The 21,172-nt window shown below is 43.1% G+C and overlaps 1 long non-coding RNA gene across 1 annotated transcript; it reads right to left on the reverse strand.

Moving 5' to 3' along the window:
* Window positions 1-393: 393 nt before the first annotated feature.
* Window positions 394-20,716, reverse strand: LOC116376456 (uncharacterized). Its single transcript, XR_004211816.1, has 3 exons — window positions 20,665-20,716; window positions 2,248-2,675; window positions 394-901 (listed from the first exon to the last, which is right to left on the reverse strand). It is a non-coding gene; the product is annotated as an uncharacterized LOC116376456 (long non-coding RNA).
* Window positions 20,717-21,172: the final 456 nt, after the last annotated feature.

The following is a 21,172-nucleotide window of genomic DNA, read 5'->3' on the forward strand; positions in this document are numbered from 1 at the left end:
CTGACATTTGTGCGTGAAAATCCAACCCTTGTAATCTAGGTGGTGAAAATGAATGTCTGAAAGCAGGAGATGGGATCCTTAGCTTAAAACATACTGCAACGTGTATGCTAAGAATCGGGAAGCAAGTACAGGGAGTGAATTTAATAAATAATGGCACATGGACGAAAACAAGAAACACAAGTCATAAAACACAGGACAGATATAGAGGAGGTCATCAGGGAGGTGATTGAGCCCAGGTGAGTGTCATGAGGTGGTGCGCGTAACGATGGTGGCAGGTGTGCGTAATGATGAGACTGGCAACGTCAAGTGCCAGAGAGGGATAGCGGGAGTGAACGTGACACATACACAACTACTACTACCAAGTTCAATGCCAGATGATTTTATTGTAGAAGGTCTGAGTGGCACTTGGAGGTGCCACTGTGATAATGAAGATGGTTTGCCTAAGACTACTACAACAATTACATTGTCTATGCTAAATGTGCTAAAATTGTAAAGAAAGAAAATAATTGGGCTGTAAGAAATATGTTTTATTCAATGGGGCTAGGGAAAGCAGAGATGACAAAATACTTTTCATTACACCCATACAACAAAATAGCCTATTACAGTATGTTTACGATATCGTAAACAATAGTCTTTTACACGTTCCAAATGGCATTTTATATATTCATATGGTTTAAGGGGGCACTTTTGTCTTGACGACAAGTTGAAGGTGCTCTACTCAAATGGAACAACAGAATCGTTCAGAATTACCAAAGCACGGCTTGTAACAACCATCTCGTATAATCATATCTGGAAAAGTACAAAGTAGTAGAAGTAGAAACTGATTCTGCTGCAGCATTGCTCATCTTCACAGTGGGAATCCAGTCAGAAAGGGTGTCTCAATAGAGGTCAGCTGGTGAACCTACAGTAGTACATAAACAAATGAAAAGCACACCTGATGTTAGAATATCACTTCTTCAGGTCACCTATACTATTAGGGCTCTTAATTGTTTTGTTTAATTCAAAAAGTTGTTTTAGTGTCATAAAGATTCAATCTATTGTTGGGCTGGAACAACTAATAGTCAACCTAGCAGTTTGTCCTATCCCATTGAGGCCTTTTTGAATGTCCATTAATGTTCCCTCTAACAAAACAAGTTCTCAATCAATTATAATTTGGTTTTCATATGAATATATAATAACGACGGGAGTTTTTTTTTCAGACAAGAGTGTCCTCCAGGCTATATGGACGTCATTGTACAATTTGCGTCTCCCCTTTTTATTTAAAAAAGATTCTGCTAATTTCTCTAGTCAGTGGTGGAAAAAGTACCCAATTGTCATACTTGAGTAAAAGTTAAGATACCTTAATAGAAAATTACTCAAGGAAAAGTGAAAGTCACCCAGTAAAATACTAAAAAGTAAAAGTTAAAGTATTTGGTTTTAAATATACTTGTGTCAAAAGTTAAGTATATTTTTGCAATTAAATTAAGTGTAAAAGTACAAATAATTTCTAATTACTAATGTTAAGCAAACCAGATGGCATACATTTCTTGTTTTTTATTTATTTACGGATAACCAAGGGCACGCTCCAACACTCAAAAATAATTTACTAACAAAGCATGTTTAGTGAGTCCGCTAGATCAGAGGTATCAGGGATGACCAGAGATATTATCTTGACAAGTGTGTGAATTAGACAATTTATTGTCCCGCATCGCATTCAAAATGTAACGAGTGCTTTTGGGTGTCAGGGAAAATGTATGGAGTAAAAAGTACATCATTTTATATAGGAATGTAGTGAAGTAAAAGTTGTCAAAAATATAGTAAAGAAAAGTACAGATACCCTACTTAAGTAGTACTTGCAAGTATTTTTACTTAAGTACTTTACACCAGTCATATAACGTGTAGTAGAATTGCATGAAATGTTTATCAAAGGCCCATTCTAAGGAAATGTCTCTGATATAGCCTATAAACCACTACATGTTTATTAATAGCCTAAATTATGACTATCCAATCTACTCATAACATTTGGAATAAATAGTAGGCTTACATTTGTCTGCAAATGCGATGACAGAGGCATGCAATACTTTACTATAAAAGGTGCATTTTTAATGGTGAAAAATTGCTTCCTCAAAACTTTAAACTCACATGCTAATTGCTAGACTACAAGCTATCTACAAGTAGCTAGCAAATTTTGGCTAACTTAGTGTTGTTATTAACACCTGGTTAGCATAACAGCTACACTAAACTTGAAATCGATCAGACTCGTCTTACCAGTGATGAAATTATCATAGCAGACCTGGGTTCAGGTCTGGGTGGTCTGGGTGGTCTGGTCTGGGTTCAGGTCTTGACGGGCAAAACGTTCTCTTAGCTTTTCTGACAGTTCTTGAGTCTTATCTTGCTTTCACCAGTGGTGTTTCATGATTGCGGGGAATCTGTAAACATATTTTTTCCAGTTCTCTTTCCTGCTTTGTTAGAGCAGCCAAAAATTCTACAGAAAATGACCGTGGTGATGAATCAACTAGTTTTAGGTACTGTTATCATGCAGTTTGAGGTAGCCACTCGGCTGTTGTGGTCAGAAGAACGAATGCGGTGGTCTTCCAACATGGCCGCCAGGAGGCGTCGTACGTCAACTGCAAGCCCTCTATACAAGGTCCCATAATCCCAGTTGGTATTAGATAGAAGGTCGTGACCCTCCTCGCCTGTGGGGAAAACAACCTGTGGTTACCTACGTTACCCCATTGTCTCACAGCAAAAACATCATCTTTTTCAAACGCTATTTTCTTGTTGTCCACTTGTTTCATATTTAAGAAAAAGTACAACATTTCCAAAGATTATGTTTCAACATTGCCTGCTCCCAAGTGTTCTCACTACTTAGAAAAACATAATATTGTAGGGTTTCCCTTATGCCTCTTTTCATGGCAGTGCTAGCAGCCACGAGTGAGTGCTAGCTAGCTACCGTCCAGAACACTAAGCTAGCTAATGCAACACAAACAAAAACGGACAATACAGCTACAAGTAATGAGTGAAGTTACAAATAGACTATACTAAACAAGCTTACCTTTGATTAAATGTTTTCTACACACATAGCTGGGTGTAGTCTACTTAGACACCGGGTCCCCACATTTCCCACTCTACCATGCCGATTAGCCTGCTCTTCTTGCAGGCTGTATTTCTATATAATATTTGATCTGGTAACATGTACACAGCAGCTTTTCGGCATGTTGTTTTTTCTGTATAACATTTTTTTTGTTTTTAATAAATACTTATTTTTTTTAATTGACAAAGAACTTGGCTCTTTTACAATGGGGATCAATAGGAAAGAATGTTTTCCCAATTTGTGGGCGTGGTGTCTGTGACAGGCTAAATCTTGGTGTCTGTGACAGGCTAAATCAAATCAGTTATTATTTGTCACGGGTGCCGAATACAACAGTGCACCTTACAGTGAAATGCTTACTTACAGACTCTAACCAATAGTGCAAAAAATAAAAATAAAAACAATAAAAAAGGTGTGTGTGTGTAGGAAAGTAAAGAAATAAAACAGTAAAAATACATTTGAAAATAAACGTAGCAAGGCTATATACAGACACCGGTTAGTCAGACTGATTGAGGTAGTATGTATGGTTTTAAAGTGACTATGCATATACGATGAACAGAGAGTAGCAGTAGCGTAAAAAGAGGGGTTAGCGGGGGGTGGGACACAATGCAGATAACCCGGTTAGCCAATGTGCGGGAGCACTCGTTAGTATGTACATGAATGTGACTATGCATATACAGTGCCTTGCGAAAGTATTCGGCCCCCTTGAACTTTGCGACCTTTTGCCACATTTCAGGCTTCAAACATAAAGATATAAAACTATTTTTTTGTGAAGAATCAACAACAAGTGGGACACAATCATGAAGTGGAACGACATTTATTGGATATTTATATTACTTTCAGTGCAGCAAACTCTCTCCAGAAGTTCAGTGAGGATCTCTGAATGATCCAATGTTGACCTAAATGACTAATGATGATAAATACAATCCACCTGTGTGTAATCAAGTCTCCGTATAAATGCACCTGCACTGCCGGATTTGGATACAAAAAGATTTCCCAAGCTTTAAACATCCCAAGGAGCACTGTGCAAGCGATAATATTGAAATGGAAGGAGTATCAGACCACTGCAAATCTACCGAGACCTGGCCGTCCCTCTAAACTTTCAGCTCATACAAGGAGAAGACTGATCAGAGATGCAGCCAAGAGGCCCATGATCACTCTGGATGAACTGCAGAGATCTACAGCTGAGGTGGGAGTTGTCCATAGGACAACAATCAGTCGTATATTGCACAAATCTGGCCTTTATGGAAGAGTGGCAAGAAGAAAGCCATTTCTTAAAGATATCCATAAAAAGTGTTGTTTAAAGTTTGCCACAAGCCACCTGGGAAACACACCAAACATGTGGAAGAAGGTGCTCTGGTCAGATGAAACCAAAATTGAACTTTTTGGCAACAATGCAAAATGTTATGTTTGGCGTAAAAGCAACACAGCTCATCACCCTGAACACACCATCCCCACTGTCAAACATGGTGGTGGCAGCATCATGGTTTGGGCCTGCTTTTCTTCAGCAGGGACAGGGAAGATGGTTAAAATTGATGGGAAGATGGATGGAGCCAAATACAGGACCATTCTGGAAGAACCTGATGGAATCTGCAAAAGACCTGAGACTGGGACAGAGATTTGTCTTCCAACAAGACAATGATCCAGAACATAAAGCAAAATCTACAATGGAATGGTTCAAAAATAAACATATCCAGGTGTTAGAATGGCCAAGTCAAAGTCCAGACCTGAATCCAATCGAGAATCTGTGGAAAGAACTGAAAACTGCTGTTCACAAATGCTCTCCACCCAACCTCACTGAGCTTGAGCTGTTTTGCAAGGAGGAATGGGAAAAAATGTCAGTCTCTCGATGTGCAAAACTGAGAGACATACCCCAAGCGACCTACAGCTGTAATCGCAGCAAAAGGTGGCGCTACAAAATATTAACTTAAGGGGGCTGAATAATTTTGCACGCCCAATTTTTCAGTTTTTGATTTGTTAAAAAAAGTTTGAAATATCCAATAAATGTCGTTCCACTTCATGATTGTGTCCCACTTGTTGTTGATTCTTCACAAAAAAATACAGTTTTATATCTTTATGTTTAAAGCCTGAAATGTGGCAAAAGGTCGCAAAGTTCAAAGGGGCCGAATACTTTCGCAAGGCACTGTATGATAAACAGAAAGCAGCAGCAGCGTAAAAGAGGGGTTGGGAAGGGGGGGGGGTCACAATGAAAACTATGTTCAAGAGTCCTATGGCTTGGGGGTAAAACATTTTTAGGGTCTTCCTCTGACACCGCCTGGTGTAGAGGTCCTGGATGGCAGGCAGCTTTTCCCCAGTGATGTACTGGGCCGTACGCACTACCCTCTGAAGTGCCTTGCGGTCGGAAGCTGAGCAATTGCCATACCAGGCAGTGATGCAACCGGTCAGGATGCTCTCGATGTTGCAGCTGTAGAACCTTTTGAGGATCTCAGGACCCATGCCAAATCTTTTTCGTTTCCTGAGGGGGAATAGGCTTTGTCGTGCCCTCTTCACGTGTTTGGACCATTTTAGTTTGTTGGTGATGTGGACGTCAAGGAATTTTAAGCTCTCAACCTGCTCCACTACAGCCCAGTCGATGAGAATGGGGGCATGCTCGGTGCTCCTTTTCCTGTAGTCCACAATAATTTCCTTGGTCCTGGTTACGTTCAGGAATAGGTTGTTATTCCGGCACCACCTGGCCTATAGGCTGTCCCTATTGGCTGTCTCATCGTTGTTGGTGATCAGGCCTACCACTGTTGTGTCGTATGCAAACTTATTGATGGTGTTGGAGTTGTGCCTGGCCATGCAGTCGTGGGTGAACAGGGAGTACAGGAGGGGACTGAGCACGCACCCCTGGGGAGCTCCAGTGTTGAGGATCAGTGTGGTAGATGTGTTGCTACCTACCCTCACCACCTGGGGGCGGCCTGTCAGGAAGTCCAGGATCCAGTTTGAGGGAGGTGTTTAGTCCCAGGTTCCTTAGATTAGTGATAAGCTTAGAGGGTACTATGGTGTTGAACGCTAAGCTGTAGTCAATGAATAGCATTCTCACATAGGTGTTCCTTTTGTCCAGGTGGGAAAGGGAAGTGTGGAGTGCAATACAGTTTGCATCATCTGTGGATCTGTTTGGGCGGTATGCAAATTGTAGTAGGTCTAGGGTTTCTGGGATAATGGTGTTGATGTGAGCCATTACCAGCCTTTCAAGCACTTCATGGCTACGGACGTGAGTGCTACGGGTCTGTAGTCATTTAGGCAGGTCGCCTTTGTTCTTGGGCACAGGGACTATGGTGGTCTGCTTTGAAACATGTTGGTATTGCAGACTCAATCAGGGACATGTTGAAAATGTCAGTGAAGACACCTGCCAGTTGGTCAGCAAATGCCCGGAGCACACGTCCTGGTAATCCGTCTGGCCCCACAGGGGAGCATGATCACACAGTCATCCGGAACAGCTGATGCTCTCATGCATGTCTCAGTGTTGCTTGTCTTTAAGCGAGCATAGAAGTGATTTAGTTCGTCTGGTAGTCTCGTGTCACTGGGCAGCTCGCGGCTGTGCTTCCCTTTGTAATCTGTAATAGTTTGCAAGCCCTGCCACAGCTGGCGATCATCGGAGCCGGTGTAGTATGATTAAATTTAGCCCTGTATTGACGCTTTGCCTGTTTGATGGTTCGTTGCAGGGCATAGCGGGATTTGTTGTAAGCTTCGGGTTAGAGTCTTGGAGACTGGATTTGCATAAGCAACACGCACCGTCAAAATGACACAACCCTACTGTACAGATGTCGGATCTTAACTTGATCACTCTTTTGTTTGCAGAGAATTTCAAATGAGACTCGTGAGTGGCTGAAAATGGGATCAGGGCTTGCTATCAAAATTATGTTATTTCTTGCTTGCTCAAACGATAGGCCCTATTACTGCAACATTCAAATGTAAATTTTTGTCTTCTGAAATGCAGCCGTACACATCAACAGTCATCGTTTTAAATAGCTTAACACAAAATAGATATTGGTCTCCATTAGGCTATGATATACAAGTGTCTAGTGTATCCTAAGGTTATGAATGAACTCAGCCCAAACAAATAGAACAACCGTATGGGCTTGGGTTCAATTCTGGCGCAAGACCTTCTGGCACAAATAACTCAATCCCCCGATTGACTTGACATTTCAAATATGGAATTCTTGATGAGGAATTACCATACCAGACACTTTGGAAAACATACACTACCACTCAAAAGTTTTAGAACATCTATTAATTTAGTGCCAAGAGTTTGCAAAGCTGTCATCAAAGCAAAGCTTGGCTATTTAATATTTTGATTTGTTTAACACTTTTTTGGTTACTACATGATTCCATATGTGTAATTTCATAGATTTGATGTCATCACTATTTTTCTACAATGTAGAAAATAGTAAAAATAAAGAAAAACCCTTTAATGAGTACAGTGGTTCCTCCTTTAAAAGTTGTGAGCTTACACTGCGGCAGGGTAGCCTAGTGGTTAGAGCGTTGGACTAGTAACCGAAAGTTTGCAAGTTTGAATCCCCGAGCCGACAAGGTACAAATCTGTCGTTCTGCCCCTGAACAGGCAGTTAACCCACTGTTCCTAGGCCGTCATTGAAAATAAGAATTTGTTCTTAACTGACTTGCCTAGTAAAATAAAGGTAAAAATAAAAAAAATAAAAAACTGCTGGACTTAGGAGGTACCCAGCGACATGGCTTTATTGCTCCTGACCACCACAAGGGGGATATAGAGCACTCATTATGCATTTGGGTCCCAATGTTTTTACATGACCAATCATATTGAATGGTTCCAATTACGAATTTGACGTGAGCCACCTGTCCCTGGGTGAAGATGGCTGACAAAACATTACAGTGGAACCACATGTAAGTAGTTATGCTGTTATAACGAGTCAAAAAGCAAAAAATGTACAATTGAGAGGAATGTTAGTTAAACGTTTGTGCATATTTTTAACTTACAGAAATGGCTCTTTAGCATGTTATGACTAGCTAACATTAGCCAGCTAGTGTTATGACATGGGAATGAATTTGTAATTCGTGCTGTTCACTGTTTTTCACACAAGCTATCGTTTTGTGAAACTGTGGATGTAAAGAATCTAGCCAGCTAAAGCATTTACTGCAAATTAAATGTATTTTCAGGACCCTTGTCATCGAGGAGCTTGAAGATGAGGATAAGCCTGTAACCTCGCTCAGTTATAGCGGAGGGTGTCAGGCCTAGGAGAGAGAAAATACCTAGGGAATTCCTTTTGAGAGGGTGTGCCGGTGCTTCCACCCCTAGTGGTGCATAACACAAAATGGGGACAGGGTCTCTAAAACCCTAATAGGGTTGTTGCTACTACCAGTCTGTCTATAATATACCTGATCCTGGCTCCTGGGGGAAAGAGTGCACATCCCCCATTTTCCCATGTGAAAGAACACTGCTACTGTAACGTCTGAAGAGTGATGGGTGTGGAGTCAGGTGCAGAGAGCACACGATTCAAGGGAAAAATGCTTTAATGTCCAAAGTAACCAGGAACAGGTACAAAAATGGGCGAAGCCAAAACACAGGCGCAAACACAACCCAAGGACCACTGGTAAATAAACAGGACAGCGAAAACCCAAATAAACAAAGCACCTCTTACGTACAACGACAACAAGCCCGCACAAACACAAGCGGGCTAAACTAACTTAAATAATACCCACCCCAAAACCCCAACAAGGAACCAAGGTGAAAACAATTAGACAAAAAAAAACGGAAAGGAAAAAGGGATCGGTGGCAGCTAGTAGACCGGCGACGACGACCGCCGAGCGCCACCCGAACAGGAAGGGGAGCCACCTTCGGTGATATTCGTGACAGCTACAAAGGGAATAGGGTTCTTCTCCCAATGTAGACATGCCTCCACACGGTCACGTGAGGCGAAAAGGGGGAGGGACGGCTTATTTTAAACCTGAGAAAGAGAGCGAGAGAGAGCGCAGAGAGAGCGCAGAGAGAGAGGATCGGGCAAGGAAGCTGGAGGCTTTGCATACTATCCTCCTCTGCCGCATAGGGCTAAGCCTTAGGTTGGCCGACACTACCTGCCTCCTTTCGGGGGATTAGGAGGGCAGAACTTTGCTGCGGCTGCAGTGAAGGACTGTTTAACTCCAGGTCTGCCTTGGTTCAGGGGCTTGGCCTGGGTATTGGAAGTCTGCTGATTAGCCGGGGGTCTTGAGCCCCCAAAGCCAGCTTGTTGCTGGCGTTGGAGCCGGTGTAGTATGATTCAGTCTTAGCCCTGTATTGACGCTTTGCCTGTTTGACGGTTCGTCGCAGGGCATAGCAGGATTTCTTGTAAGCTTCCGGGTTAGAGTCCCGCACCTTGAAGGTGGCAGCTCTACCCTTTAGCTCAGTGCGAATGTTGCCTGTAATCCATGGCTTCTGGTTCGGGTATGTACGTACAGTCACTGTGGGGACGACGTCCTCAATGCACTTATTGATAAAGCCAGTGGTGTACTCCTCAATGCCATCGGAAGAATCCCGGAACATACTTCAGTCTGTGATAGCAAAACAGTCCTGCTTCATCTGACCACTTTTTTATAGACCAAGTCACTGGTGCTTCCTGCTTTAATTTTCGCTTGTAAGCAGGAATCAGGAGGATAGAGTTGTGGTCAGATTTACCAAATGAGGGCGAGGGAGAGCTTTGTACCCGTCTCTGTGTGTGGAGTACAGGTGATCTAGAATTTTTTCCCCTCTGGTTGCACATTTAACATGTTGATGGAAATTTGGTAGAACCCTGCATTAAAGTCTCCGGCCACAAGGAGCACCGCCTCTGGGTACGTGGTTACTTGTTTGCTAATTTCCTTATGCAGCTGAGTGCGGTCTTAGTGCCCGCATCTGTCTGTGGTGGTAAATAAACAGCCAGTATAGCTGAAAACTCTTGGCAAGTAGTGTGGCCTGCAATTTATCAAAATATACTCTACCTCAGGCGAGCAAAATCTAGAGACTTTCTTAGATTTCGTGCACCAGCTGTTGTTTACAAATATGCATAGACCCCCCCCCCCCCCCCCCCCCCCCCGCTGTTCTATCTTGCCGGTGCAGCGTATATCCCGCTAGCTGAATATCCATGTCGTCATTCCGCCACGATTCCGTGAAACATAGGATATTACAGTTTTTGATGTCCTGTTGGTATGATATTCATGGTGTACCTTCATGGTGTACCTCGTCTAGTTTATTGTCCAATTATTGCACGATGGCGGGTAGTATTGATGGTAAAGGCAGCTTTCCCACTCGCCTTTTCCGGGTCCTGACCAGGCATCTGGCTCTTTGTCCTCTGTACCTGCGTCACTTCCTCTTGCAAATAATCGCTGTCCTGGCATCTAGAAGCTCTTTTTTTCTTCGTAAGATAATTGCAAATCAAATCAAATTTAATTTGTCACATACACATGGTTAGCAGATGTTAATGCGAGTGTAGCGAAATGCTTGTGCTTCTAGTTCCGACAATGCAGTAATAACCAACAATCTAGCTAACAATTCCAAAACTACTACCTTATAGACACAAGTGTAAGGGGATAAAGAATATGTACATAAAGATATATGAATGAGTGATGGTACAGAGCGGCATAGGCAAGATACAGTAGATGGTATTGAGTACAGTATATACATATGAGATGAGTATGTAAACAAAGTGGCACAGTTAAAGTGGCTAGTGATACATGTATTACATAAAGATGCAGTAGATGATAGAGTACAGTATATACGTATACATATGAGATGAATAATGTAGGGTATGTAAACATATTAGGTAGCATTGTTTAAAGTGGCTAATGATATATTTTACATCATTTCCCATCAATTCCCATTATTAAAGTGGCTGGAGTTGAGTCAGTGTGTTGGTAGCAGCCACTCAATGTTAGTGGTGGCTGTTTAACAGTCTGATGGCCTTGAGATAGAAGCTGTTTTTCAGTCTCTCGGTCCCAGCTTTGATGCACCTGTACTGACCTCGCCTTCTGGATGATTACCGGGGTTAACAGGCAGTGGCTCGGGTGGTTGTTGTCCTTGATGATCTTTATGGCCTTCCTGTGACATCGGGTGGTGTAGGTGTCCTGGAGGGCAGGTAGTTTGCCCCCGGTGATGCGTTGTGCAGACCTCACTACCCTCTGGAGAGCCTTACGGTTGTGGGCGGAGCAGTTGCCGTACCAGGCGGTAATACAGCCCGACAGGATGCTCTTGATTGTGCATCTGTAGAAGTTTGTGAGTGCTTTTGGTGACAAGCCGAATTTCTTCAGCCTCCTGAGGTTGAAGAGGCACTGCTGCGCCTTCTTCACGATGCTGTCTGTGTGGGTGGACCAATTCAGTTTGTATGTGATGTGTACACCGAGGAACTTAAAACGTACTACCCTCTCCACTACTGTTCCATCGATGTGGATAGGGGGGTGTTCCCTCTGCTGTTTCCTGAAGTCCACAATCTCCTTAGTTTTGTTGACATTGAGTGTGAGGTTATTTTCCTGACACCACACTCCGAGGGCCCTCACCTCCTCCCTGTAGGCCGTCTTGTTGTTGTTGGTAATCAAGTCTACCACTGTTGTGTCGTCCGCAAACTTGATGATTGAGTTGGATGCGTGCATGGCCACGCAGTCGTGGGTGAACAGGGAGTACAGGAGAGGGCTCAGAACGCACCCTTGTGGGGCCCCAGTGTTGAGGATCAGCGGGGTGGAGATGTTGTTGCCTACCCTCACCACCTGGGGGCGGCCCGTCAGGAAGTCCAGTACCCAGTTGCACAGGGCGGGGTCGAGACCCAGGGTCTTGAGCTTGATGACGAGCTTGGAGGGCACTATGGTGTTAAATGCCGAGCTGTAGTCGATGAACAGCATTCTCACGTAGGTATTCCTCTTGTCCAGATGGGTTAGGGCAGTGTGCAGTGTGGTTGAGATTGCATCGTCTGTGGACCTATTTGGGCGGTAAGCAAATTGGAGTGGGTCTAGGGTGTTAGGTAGGGTGGAGGTGATATGGTCCTTGACTAGTCTCTCAAAGCACTTCATGATGACAGAAGTGAGTGCTACGGGGCGGTAGTCGTTTAGCTAAGTTACCTTAGCTTTCTTGGGGACTGGAACAATGGTGGCCCTCTTGAAGCATGTGGGAACAACAGACTGGGATAGGGATTGATTGAATATGTCCGTAAACACACCAGCCAGCTGGTGTTGCGCATGCTCTTAGGGCGCGGCTGGGTATTCCGTCTGGGCCTGCAGCCTTGCGAGGGTTAACACGTTTAAATGTTTTCCTCACGTCGGCTGCAGTGAAGGAGATCCGCATGTTTTGGTTGCGGGCCGTGTCAGTGGCACTGTATTGTCCTCAAAGCGGGCCAAAAAGTTATTTAGTCTGCCTGGGAGCAAGACATCCTGGTCCGTGACGGGGCTGGTTTTCTTTTTGTAATCCGTGATTGACTGTAGACCCTGCCACATACCTCGTGTCTGAGCCGTTGAATTGAGATTCTACTTTGTCTCTATACTGACGCTTAGCTTGTTTGATTGCCTTGGAGGGAATAGCTACACTGTTTGTATTCGGTCATGTTTCCGGTCACTTTGCCCTGATTAAAAGCAGTGGTTTGTGCTTTCAGTTTCACGCGAATGCTGCCATCAATCCACGGTTTCTGGTTTGGGAATGTTTTAATCGTTGCTATGGGAACGACATCTTCAACGCCCGTTCTAATGAACTCGCTCACTGAATCAGCGTATTCGTCAATGTTGTTGTTTGATGCAATACGAAACATATCCCAGTCCACGTGATGGAAGCAGTCTTGGAGTGTGGAATCAGATTGGTCGGACCAGCGTTGAACAGACCTCAGCGCGGGAGCTTCTTGTTTTAGTTTCTGTCTGTAGGCAGGGATCAACAAAATGGAGTCATGGTCAGCTTTTCCGAAAGGAGAGCGGGGCAGGGCCTTATATGCGTCGCGGAAGTTAGAATAGCAATGATCCAAGGTTTTTCCAGTCCTGGTTGCGCAATCGATATGCTGATACAATTTAGGGAGTCTTGTTTTCAGATTAGCCTTGTTAAAATCCCCAGCTACAATGAATTCAGCCTCAGGATGTATGGATTCCAGTTTGCAAAGAGTCAAATAACGTTCGTTCAGAGCCATCGATGTGTCTGCTTGGGGGGGAATATATACGGCTGTGATTGTAATAGAAGAGAATTCCCTTGGTAGATAATGCGGTCGACATTTGATTGTGAGGAATTCTAAATCAGGTGAACAGAAGGACTTGAGTTCCTGTATGTTGTTGTGACCACACCACGTCTCGTTAACCATGAAGCATATACGCCCCGCCCCTCTTCTTACGAGAAAGATGTTTGTTTCTGTCGGCGCGATGCGTGGAGAAACCAGCTGGCTGCACCGACTCCGATAGCGTCTCTCCAGTGAGCCATGTTTCCGTGAAGCAAAGAACGTTACAGTCTCTGATGTCCCCCTGGAATGCTACCCTTGCTCGGATTTGCAGAAACATTATGTACAAAATAAGTTACTAATAACGCAAAAAAAAGAAAAAACACATAATAGCACAATTGGTTGGGCGCCCGTAAAACTGCCGCCATTTCTTCTGGCTCCATTTTGTCAGCTTATGTTTAGCGTGTGGGGTGGAGGTGGTCCGCCAGTGATGGCTCCACCATGGGAGGGTGCCATATTGTGCATGCTCAGAATATTGCTCGTAAGGGGCTTATCCTATGAGCTCCTAGCCTCTCTGAGGCAGGCTGGGACTACAGTAAGCAGAGCAGTTGCTTAGCGGGCACTATGCAGGATGGGAGTCTTTTCCCAGGTCCCTTTCGGGGTCCAAAGTCTAGGAGACCCACGAGATGAATCCTGTCCTTGTCATCCCATAGCTACGTCAGACAATGAGGAGAGGGAATCGAGGCTATCCATAACCTCGCCCCAGCTGAGCTCGGTTGTGGGGGGTTGAGCCTGTCTCAACCGGTGGCTGAAAGGAAAGGGACAGGGTAGAAACAGTGGAGCGTTTTAGCCTCCATTTCAAACCGGCTCTAGAGAGCAATTTACGATGCTTAGGACTCAGGGTTATCGAGCATGATCTCTTCCCAGACAATTGATGCACAGAAGGTGAAAGCCTTCCCAGCAATCATGGAGCCACAAACACAATAACGTGATCGTTCGAGTGCTGTGCTAGACTCGTCTAGGGATGAGGCAGCAGTGGCCATTGCGTAGAACAGGGATATGCTGAAAACACTTGTTGTGAAAACAATGTGTAAGCTCTGGGCTTCAGTTAGGCATAGGATAACTAGTAGAAGCCTTGCAGTTCAAGCTAGCTGGGATGTTTGGGAAAGCTACAGCTGCGAGGCTAGTGATGCATTACCTAAATAGCAGCTACCCCTGCTAAGTCGTGTTGTAGCTAGCACCGTGTTGGCCGAAGAGGACCGTGTGTGGCAGTTTGACTTCGAGAAAATGTCTTCCCACGACCGTAGAGCCGTGAGGCTAACAATAGATCTACAATAGATCTAGTTTATAAGTAAATGAAGGTTTGAACTAGATGAGAGAAGAGATCTACCTTGTTGCAGGCAAAAATGCTTGTGTGGTTAGCTTGCTTGTAGCTAGCTAGCTATTTTAGATTAATCCTTGCAGCGAGAGCTAGCCCTTTGTTAGGGTGGTTAGCTTGCTTTGCAGATAGTTAGCCAAGTCAGCTAAAACCTTACGGCATGTGCTAACCTAGTCAGCCGAAACTTTGCGGCGAGGGCTAACTGATCAGTTAAATGGTCAAATTGTGTGGAAATGTTCCACATTCAGGTTGCTCTAAATAACAGAAAAGCTCAAATATTTTGATAGCATTCAATAGACAGGATAGTTAGCCATATGTCATTAGCTAGACAGAGGCTGACTGACAAGTAGAAAATTAAGGTTTCTCAAAGTAAAAACCTTTCAATTGGTACTCAACTATCGACAGGAGCTGAAGTTCGGCAGTGTTAACCTCACAGTTCACCTGAGAACAGAACAGTCAAGCTGAGGAGAACCTATTGTGAACGCAATCAATTCCGCAAGGAAGAGAGGTGAAAATTGGTGCTTGAGTAGCTCCCTTTATGGAGGAGAGGGGCTCACCTCATTCGCCCCTCGACCTGGCTGTCTACAAAAGATGCTGTGTGATTGGTTACTTTGAGCTTGTGGACACGCTCAGTCATATCCCATAGTGAGATATCTAAATCAGTATTTGAAATAGAACATGAATAGTTCTCTTGTGATACTATTTCACATCCCCTGCACCTGTTACAGTTATTGTGCAAGAGCACTATCCTGTCTATTGAATGCTATCAATTTATTTTTTTAGCTTTTCTGTTATTCAGAGCAACCTGAATGTGGAACATTTCCACACAATTTGACAATTTAACCTCTTTGGGATCGTCTAGGGATGCAGCATTTTCACTTTTGGATAAATAGCATGCCCAATTTCAACTTCCTGCTACTCATGCCAAGAATATAAGATATGCATATTAGTAGTAGATTTGGATGGAAAACACTGAAGTTTCTAAAACTGTTTGAATCTTGTCTGTGAATATAACAGAAGTTATGTAGCAGGCAAAACCACGAGGACTAACCACTCAGATTGTTTTTTTAGGTCTCTGTCTGTTCAGTGCATTCTCGTTGGCAAACAATATTTCTTAGGAACTGGTTTTCAGTTCCTACCGCTTCCACTGGATGTCACCAGTCTTTGGAATTTGGCTGAGGTTATGAAGAAGTACGGCCATCTAGGAACTAGGTAACACTGTTGAGAGTGCGCAAGACGTGAAAAGTAGCATGGTTTGTCGTCTTCCTGTATTGAACACAGATAGACCCGTCTTCAATTTGATCGATTATTAAAGTTTTAAAATACCTAAAGTTGTATTACAAAAGTAGTTTGAAATATTTTGGCAAAGTTTATAGGCAACTTCTGAAATATTTTGTGGTGACGTTGCGATTTTTGGAAGCGGTTTTTTTTCTGAATCAAACGTGCCAAATAAATTGACATTTGGATATATATGGACGGAATTAATAGAACAAAAGGACCAATTGTGATGTTTATGGGACATATTGGAGTGCCAACAAAAGAAGCTCGTCAAAGGTAATGCATGTTTTAGATTTTATTTCTGTGTTTTGTGTAGCTCCTGCAGGGTTGAAATATGCTACCCTCTTTGTTGACTGTTGTGCGATCATCAGATAATAGCTTTTTATGCTTTCGCCAAAAAGTATTTTTAAAATCTGACATGTTGGCTGGATTCACAACGAGTGTAGCTTTAATTGAGTATCTTTCATGTGCGATTTAATGAAAGTTAGATTTTTATATAATTGTTAAAAATTTGCCGCGCTGCATCTTCCCTGTTTTTTGCCCAAGTGGGACGCAACCGTCCCCTATACCATAAGTGACCAGATCAGATTGCAAAATTGCGTTTTCCATGAAATTTGAACCAGTTGGGTTACATTGCAGTTTTGCATCTTATCTGAAGCAACAAGTGAAATTTACATACAGACATTCAGGACAGACAGGATTAGTCTGACCCATGCAATGAGGATGATGATGAGTAGAAGGAAGAGGATGAGGAAGGAAGAGGATATTTATGATATGGTTTTATCAGCTCATGAACCTTAGCAACCTCAGCAATTGTTTTATATCACTAAAACCCACAAATCCCATCAAATCAAATCCATTTTATTGGTCACATACACGTGATTAGCAGATGTTTTTGCGGGTGTAGCGAAATGCTTGTGCTTCTAGCTCCGACAGTGCAGTAATCTCTATCAAGTAATATCCAACAAATTACACAACATATACCCAATACACAACATATACCCAATACACACACATCTAAGTAGGAATTAATTAAGACTATATTCATATGGACGAACTATGTCAGAGCGCAACGGACTAAGATACAGTAGAATAGTATAGAATACAGTATATACATATGAGATGAGACTACATATGAGATGAGTAAGTAAGATATGTAAACATTAAGTGACCAATATACCACAGAATACCGTATATACATATTGTGGCGAAATCTGCACGGAGCCTTCACCGTGCACTGCCACTTTAAGAGAGCATGCGCAGTAAGGAAGGAGGAAATAAAGAGGGCTCATTCAGCTCTTTGGGAGGGGCTCTTGAGTGGCGCGACAGTTTGATTGTGTGTGCTGCAGAAGTAGTTTGTTTTCAGCGTTTGTAGTTTATAAAGTATTTAACTCAATAATCGGTGTGATCGCTTTAGGTCGTGGTTGTTTTCGTTTGGGACCGCGCCCGTTATGAATCGCATGGATTAGTAGCAACATTGTTGCGAAGCTTTAACATACAAACCAACAAACCATCGGACCATCAGACAGTACACCTGCACGCCTGAAGACCACAGCTAAGATCTCTCTTGTTCTCTTTCTCTTCCCTCTATCGTTCCAGTGCTTTACCCTGCAACAGACTATTTTTCCAATGCACTTCCCATTGAAGTTCATTAGAGCTGGACTATTATTGCCCTGCCAGAAATATTTGGACATTTTAGTTAAAAGGGAGGTTGCTTGCAAGTTGTGTATTGTTATGTGAACTGTATTGAGGTGTACTAATGACATGTGGCCGAGAAGACTGTGGACATTTTTAAGGCATTTGTTGTGTCGATGAACACCCCCCACATTCATACCCTCTGCACTCATCCACTAGAAAATAATACAGATTATTGCAAATCCTCTGACTGGGTTCGTTCTTGTATGAAGTTGCTGTTGAATTGCTCTGCCATTAGTAGTATTAGTATTATTGTATGAGGTATTCTTGTTTGGGTTACCCCTGTGCTGTGATGTGGGTTGTATATGGTGTGTATTCTCTCTTCTCTCCACTGGCTATCTGGTAAACAGGCTACACTCTAGGCAGTCTCTTCTGCTGATGTTTGTGGGTCTGGTAGTGGTACTCTCTCTATTCTACTGTTTTCCTTTCAGCATGGTTAATACCTGCCTGGCGCCTGAACAAAATCTTTCTTTACCCCCCTCTAATAAATACTGCTACAATATGAGATGAGTAATGCCAGACACGTAAACATGATTAAAGTGACTAGTGTTAAATTCCTTAAAGTGGCCAGTGATTTCTAGTCTATGCTTACAGGCAGCAGCCTCTAATGTGCTAGTGATGGCTGTTTAACAGTCTAATGGCCTTGAGATTGAAAAACAGCTTCTGTCTCTAGATCCTAGCTTTGATGCACCTGTACTGACCTCACCTTCTGGATGATAGCGGGGTGAACAGGCAGTGGCTCCGGTGGTTGATGTCCTTGATGATCTTTTTTGGCCTTCCTGTGCCATCAAGTGCTGTAGGTGTCCTGGAGGGCAGGTAGTTTGCCCCCGGTAATGCGTTGGGCAGACTGCACCACCCTCTGGAGAGCCTTCCGTTGCTGGCGGTGGTACAGCCCGACAGGAAACTTTCAATTGTGCATCTGTAAAAGTTTGAGGGTTTTAGGTGACAAGCCAAATTTCTTCTGCCTCCTGAGGTTGAGGCTGTGTTGTGCCTTCACCACACTGTCTGTGTGGGTGGTCCATTTAAGTTTGTTAGTGACGTGTACGCCAAGGAACTTGAAGATTTCCACCTTCTCCACTGTGTTCCCATCGATGTAGATAGGAGGGTGCACCCTCTGCTCTGAGATTGAATACAGTGGCTTGTGAAAGTATTCATCCCCCTTGGCATTTTTCCTATTCTGTTGCCTTACAACCTGGAATTAAAATTGATTTTTGGGGGGGGGAACTGTTTCGGTCTCGTTCAATCTCTTTTGCTGTTTGTCATTCAGTGTTCAGTTCATTTCATTAAACTTACGATGAACACTTACCACGCTGCTTGTTGGTCTGACGATTCCTATTCCTCATCAGACGAAGAGGAGAGTTGTTACGCCCCTCCAAAGTCAATACTTTGTAGAACCATATTTTGCAGCAGTTGCAGATGCAAGTCTCTTGGGGTATGTCTCTATAAGCTTGGCACATCTAGCCACTGGGACTTTTGCCCATTCTTCCAGGCAAAACTGCTCCAGCTCCTTGAAGTTGGATGGGTTCCGCTGGTGTACAGCAATTTAAGTCATACCACAGATTTTCAATTGGATTGAGGCCTGGGCTTTGACTAGGCCATTCCAAGACATATAAATGTTTCCCCTTAAACCACTCGCTTGAGTGTTGCTTTCGCAGTATGCTTTGGGTCATTGTCCTGCTGGAAGGTGAACCTCCATCCCAGTCTCAAATCTCTAGAAAACTGAAACAGGCTTCCCTCAAGACTTTTCCTGTATTTAGCACCATCCATCATTCCTGACCAGTTTCCCAGTCCCTGCCTATGAAAAACATGATGGTGTTCTTGGGTGATGAGAGGTGTTGTGTTTGCGCCAGGCATAGAGTTTTCCTTGAAGGCCAAAAAGCTAACTTTTAGTCTCATCTGACCAGAGTACGTTCTTGCATATGTTTTAGGAGTCTCCCACATGTCTTTTGTAATATTAAACATTCATGAAAATACAAGTGTCTTACATGGTCCAAAAGCTTAGAAACTTGGTAATCGAACTGCATTGTCAGATTTCAAAAAGGCTTTACGGCAAAAGCATAGCATTCGATTGTCTGAGGACAGCGCCTCACATTAGTATATTTTCCAAACCAGCACAGGCGTCACAAAATAACAAATAGCGATAAAATAAATCACTTTAAGATCTTCCTCTGTTTGCAATACCAAGGGTCCCAGCTACACAATGCTAATTTTGTTTGATAAAGTTCTTTATATCCTAAAAACACCATTTAGTTGGCGCCATTGAATTCAATAATCCACTCCTTCAACATGAATACAAAGGATTCCAAAAAGTTACCAGCAAAGTTCGTCCAAACGAGTCAAACAGTGTTTTATATTAATCCTCAGGTTGTCTAATATCTAAATCAACGATAATATTAGACGGAGATTACAATGTTCATTAGGAAAGGAAACGAACGAAGAGCACGCCCGCAAAAAGACTACATTTGCCCTGGCGCTCACCTTGGAAAAACTACAAATTCTTAACATTTGAAAGAAACAATCCTAAAACCTTGTATAAAGACTTGACATCTAGTGGAAGCCATAGGAACTGCAATCTGGGAGGCGGAAATGAGATCTATCAATAGCATTGCATTTGAAGTCATTGGTCATCTGGTTTTCTGCTATATCAGTTCTCTAATACTCAGAATGTTTTAAAACAGTTTTAGAGACTTCAGAGTGTTTTCTATCTAATTCTACCAATTATATGCATATCCTAGCTTCTGGGCCTTAGTAACAGACAGGCTGAAATTCAGGAAACTAGACCGTGCGCTGAGGTTTTAAGCAAGTTTAAGTTTTTTTCTGGCCTCTCTTCCGTAAAGCCCAGCTCTGAGGAGTGTACGGCGGACAGATACTCTAATCTCTGCTGTGGAGCTTTGCAGCTCTTTCAGGGTTATATTTGGTCTCTTTATTGCCGTTCTGATTAATGCCCTCCTTGCCTGGTCTGTGAGTCTGTGAGTGCCCAAAGTAAACTAGCCCTCTCTAGGCAGGTTTGTTGTGGTGCCATATACTTTCCATTTTTTAATAATGGATTTAATGGTGCTCTGTTGGATGTTCAAAGTTTTGGATATTTTTTTATAACCCAACCCTGATCAGTACTTCTCCACAACTTTGTCTCTGACCTGTTTGGTGAGGTCCTTGGTCTTCATAGTGCCACTGGCTTGGTGGTGCCCCATACTTAGTGGTGTTGCAGACTCTGGGGCCTTTCAAAACAGGTGTATATATACTGAGATCATGTGACACTTTATTTAAGTCCAGCTGTGTGCAATCTAACTAATTATGTGACTTCTGAAGGTAATTGGTTGCACCAGATCTTATTTAGGGGCTTCATAGCAAAGGGGGTGAATACAAGTGGCACTTTTCCATTGTAATTTTTTTTTGCATTTAAAAAAAAAAAACTAACTTCACCAATTTGGACTATTTTGTGAACGTCCATTACATGAAATCAACATCAAAATCAATTTAAATTACAGGTTGTAATACAACAAAATAGGAAAACGCCAAGGGGGTGAATACTTTTGCAAGGCACTGTATGCCCATAAACACACCAGCCAGCTGCTCTGCGCATGCTCTGAGGACGTGGCCAGGGATGCCATTTAATCATGATGAGGATAGTTCCTCCTCACTCCC

This window comes from Oncorhynchus kisutch, linkage group LG12, assembly GCF_002021735.2.
Source record: "Oncorhynchus kisutch isolate 150728-3 linkage group LG12, Okis_V2, whole genome shotgun sequence".
NCBI lineage: Eukaryota > Metazoa > Chordata > Actinopteri > Salmoniformes > Salmonidae > Oncorhynchus > Oncorhynchus kisutch.